Source organism: Diaphorina citri, unplaced genomic scaffold (genome assembly GCF_000475195.1).
Source record: "Diaphorina citri unplaced genomic scaffold, Diaci psyllid genome assembly version 1.1 scaffold2063, whole genome shotgun sequence".
Taxonomy (NCBI): Eukaryota; Metazoa; Arthropoda; class Insecta; order Hemiptera; family Psyllidae; genus Diaphorina; species Diaphorina citri.
In genome coordinates this window covers 1-4,518 of record NW_007379488.1, presented here as the reverse complement: position 1 = coordinate 4,518, position 4,518 = coordinate 1, and the positions used below count along the sequence as shown (strand labels likewise).

The 4,518-nt window shown below is 35.1% G+C and overlaps 1 long non-coding RNA gene across 1 annotated transcript; it reads left to right on the top strand.

Moving 5' to 3' along the window:
• Positions 1-243: 243 nt before the first annotated feature.
• On the top strand, positions 244-2,015 carry LOC113471084. The gene is made up of 2 exons (XR_003393916.1): positions 244-367; positions 1,894-2,015. It is a non-coding gene; the product is annotated as an uncharacterized LOC113471084 (long non-coding RNA).
• Positions 2,016-4,518: the final 2,503 nt, after the last annotated feature.

Sequence of the window (4,518 nt, the reverse complement as noted above, 5' to 3'; positions counted from 1 at the left end):
TACTATTACGATTCTAGAATACATTTCCGATATAATATTGATGATATGATGAATATCATATTTTGGTTAAGGGGGGAAATCTTGCATCATTGGGCAATAATAAGATGCGGCATTCAACTGTTCTCGTAATGCCAAACAGGATTTGTCAGTGTTAAGGAACAGGACCCTTGTTTATTACATCACGTATGTGTATGTGTAATTGTGTAGCGTTCACGTTCATCTGTGTTGACATGTTTCACGTGTTTCTCTGTGGGTGTTTCACGTGCCGTATATCTCTTGCATGTACTTTCAGGTTCGCCGGGTGTGTTCTCCCTACCTCATGGCCTGGGGTCACCATTAGCTTCCTTTGCCGGATCCCCTGTGGGAGGTTTGTACTTCCAAATATTGTGTTCTCCTCTACCTCTCTATCTCTTGTTGTGCTCTGGTGATTAGTGCTCTTCGTTGTGGGTTTGATTCAACCACAAAGTGCATATTTCACACATTCAACTCGTCCCAATTAGGCAATATCTGAAGAAGTTAAAAGCAGGCAAGTGCTCTTCTCTCTATTTCTCTACTGTTTTTATGTTTCTCATCTTTCTCTTCGCCCCCCTCCCCTATTTCTCAGTGTCTCTCTTTCTTTTTCTATTTCTCTCGCCCTCTTTCGTTCTAGAATCTCTGCTCTCCTTGGGAGACGGAGGATCAAATGAAGATTTATCTTTTTTGTTTCAGTGATCATGCTGATCAGTTCTATTGTTTTATACGTCCTCCTTGGATCTATGGAACCCTCATTTCTCGCTTTTCAATCTTCATCTCTTCGCTTCTTAGTTGGACAGTGAATATGTTGTCAATGTCCCTTCTCTCCCTCTCTTAGTTCTATCTATCCTTTATTTTGATCTTGATAGCTGCTCATTAAACTTTCATTAGCACCATTTACAACTCATTTTTTTTTTTTCTTTTTGCCCTTCTCTCCCTCTCTTAGTTCTATCTATCCTTTATTTTGATCTTGATAGCTGCTCATTAAACTTTCATTAGCACCATTTACAACTCTTTTTTACTTTCTATTATTTCCCCCATTTAATTTTCAGTACATTAATATTTCATAGGTTGCTGGGTGCTTTATTTTTATTACTAACACATTTGATTTATTTATTTATTATTTCAATTGTTCTAACATTATTCTTATTTTGTAGGTAGCGGGATGCTTTATATTTTATTTGTCTCATTTTATTTTGCATGTGTCCGTTCCATTTTCTACGACCAACTATATTTATTTTCTCCTCAGATTAGTTTTATTATTACCTACCTAACTTTTATAAATAACAAATGTCTATTTAGCTGTAAATACCGACATTTCTTTTTTACTCGCAACAATGCTTTTTTCCGAGCACACATTTGATTTATTTATTTATTATTTCAATTGTTCTAACATTATTCTTATTTTGTAGGTAGCGGGATGCTTTATATTTTATTTGTCCCATTTTATTTTGCATGTGTCCGTCCCATTTTCTACGACCAACTATATTTATTTTCTCCTCAGATTAGTTTTATTATTACCTACCTAACTTTTATAAATAAGAATTGTCTATTTAGCTGTGAATACCGACATTTCTTTTTTACTCGCAACAATGCTTTTTTTCCGAGCTCCACAAGTCCACAATCAATAGAAAACTGTCGGAAGATAACCTGAGGTACAAGATATTTTTAGGATTTTTCAGGTTGTTTAGCATTTCTAAAACCTTCAATAAATTAATGTGTCATTTTCCTATGTTTCTATTGCTCCACAAGTCCACAATCAATAGAAAACTGTCGGAAGATAACCTGAGGTACAAGATATTTTTAGGATTTTTCAGGTTGTTTAGCATTTTTAAAACCTTCAATAAATTAATGTGTCATCTTCTTATGTTTCTATTTTAGGTCTCCCTCTGGGCGGATTCGGACTAGGCAATGGCACCTCTTTAGGAGCGGGACCTATTAGATTGCCTGGACAACTTCAAGGCCAAACCTGTGTACTCCTCGTTAGCAACCTGAATGAAGAGGTAATTGAGTTCAAGAGGGTCCTATATTTGTAACAAAAATGTTTATGAAACAGTTTCAAAAAACGAGCCAAAGTTGAACATATTGAGATTTTAGGAGCGGGACCTATTAGATTGCCTGGACAACTTCAAGGCCAAACCTGTGTACTCCTCGTTAGCAACCTGAATGAAGAGGTAATTGACTTCAAGAGGGTCCTATATTTGTAACAAAAATGTTTATGAAACAGTTTCAAAAAAGGAGCCAAAGTTGAACATATTGAGACTTTTTAGGCACTTTACTTACATATCGTAGTGGAATAGAGATCTCGCGGTCTCTTTCGTCCTGGTAGGAAACTTGTAGATTTAGGGATTTTAGGATCTTTATCGGTTTGAGGGTCTTCATCTGTATCTGAAATAAAATTAATACCATTTTCATAATATGTAAAAATTGAACAAATAGAGCTCAGTTTATTCTTCACAGCATGGCTAGTTTGTAACTTTTGAATAATGTAACTGAGATAAACAAAAAGGTTCCTACGCGGTCATGGACAATTTAAAGAAAGAAAATAAGATGGAAATGGGTTAATGTTGTTTTAAATAAAACATAATGTTTTTTCTGCACAAGAATAATAAATAATGAAATTATACAAACAAGGAAAAAAAGAGGAAGGTAATGAATAAAAAAGAATACATGCAGATTTTTAATTACAATGGAAAAAAGTACAAAAAGCAAAGAAAGGTGGAAAGAAGAATAAGAAAGAAAAAATAACAAAAGAATAAAGTGAAAAGTTCATAGGAAAAAAAAGTTGAACAAAGTTTGGAGGAACAAAGAAAAAGAGAGTAAGGTATTAAAGAATTTAGCATACAAGAAGGAGGATTAATGGAAAGTTGAGGAGAGAAAGTCCACACAAAGTTTGGAGGAACAAAGAAAAAGAGAGTAAGGTATTAAAGAATTTAGCATACAAGAAGGAGAATTAATGGAAAGTTGAGGAGAGAAAGTCCATCCCATGGATGTGAGATGCATCCGTTTTGGAGGGAAATGTGCTTTGATACAAAAGAAAGAGTAAACGCTAGCTGTGCTGTGAAGAAATATCTGGTCAAATATATCCACCTTTCTTTGCTTTTTGTACTTTTTTCCATTGTAATTAAAAATCTGCATGTATTCTTTTTTATTCATTACCTTCCTCTTTTTTTTTCTTGTTTGTATAATTTCATTATTTATTATTCTTGTGCAGAAAAAACATTGTGTTTTATTTAAAACAACATTAACCCATTTCCATCTTATTTTCTTTCTTTAAATTGTCCATGACCGCGTAGAAACCTTTTTGTTTATCTCAGCCACAACCTCCAGCCTTCAGTTAGTCCCTTCTGAGCACTGAGGGTAACCTGACTGAGCCAATAACAAATACTTTCGGAATCTAGGTAACCAAAAACATTAGGTATGTAGTTACATGAGGGAAAGAGGTCTTTAACCGAGTAAAACAATTCAATACCTCAATAGAATAGCCTTTCCTAGATCATACCTATATCCACCCATGAACGTGTATGAGAACAACAGAGGAAAGGGTAAAATGGAAGATCTGTTAGAAAATTTATAGGCCATAAAAATATGTGGGAATAAATAATATAAGATTCATCTAGTGGGGAGAAACAGAGGGAGATAATAAATAAAGGGGACAGGAGAGGGAGGAAAAGGTGAAGAGGGAAGGGAAGATAAAGAGCGGAGTCCATTCCTCTTGGGGCACATTGTAGAGTTTGTTTGGCAGATGTTTCCTTCCTGTTCGAATCCCAAACCCCCCCCCCCCCCACCCAACCCCATCTTTTCTTACCAATTTAGCTGACTGTGCGGTGACCACATCTGGATACTGGATCAACACTTGAAATGAGTCTAGAAACAGAACAAACAACATTTAGCACTATACCCTAGAAGAGGAATATTGTTGCAATGGGATAGAAACTTTCTATTTAGGGTTGTCATAAACTTACATTACTTCATGTTCAATTTGTTAACATGACAAAACAATATGTAAGGCGAGCATAGCAGAGAAAATTTAGTACTTTGTTTTTGAAGTGAGAAGTGAATAATGCCATGAGGAAACTACGTGATATTTATGAATGTAGTTGGAACATCATCTCTACAAGAGACTGCATAAGTTTTCTCAACTCATATACCTGGGTAGCTACTAGTAGTTATGTACTTACTATTCTTGGTGAACGTTACAATTTTCATGACTTTTCCGTATCGTGAGAAAATCTGAAACAATAAAACAACAAATCGTTTCAATAGAAATTTCAAGGAGGTATACGAGTTATCACGATTCATATTTTGGAAACAAGTTCAAAGTTCCAAGGTTCCTCGAATGGTTCATTCAGTCAACTCATCACCTAGAAGGAAACAAAACGAATTCAACTGACATGAAGGAAGTCGAAATAAACGACAAAAGTTTTGCCAACAATGTTCACTCCTGATAAGAGGGAGTGATAATGATAACGTGGATGATATCCGCTGAAATGTAGCTTCAAAAAA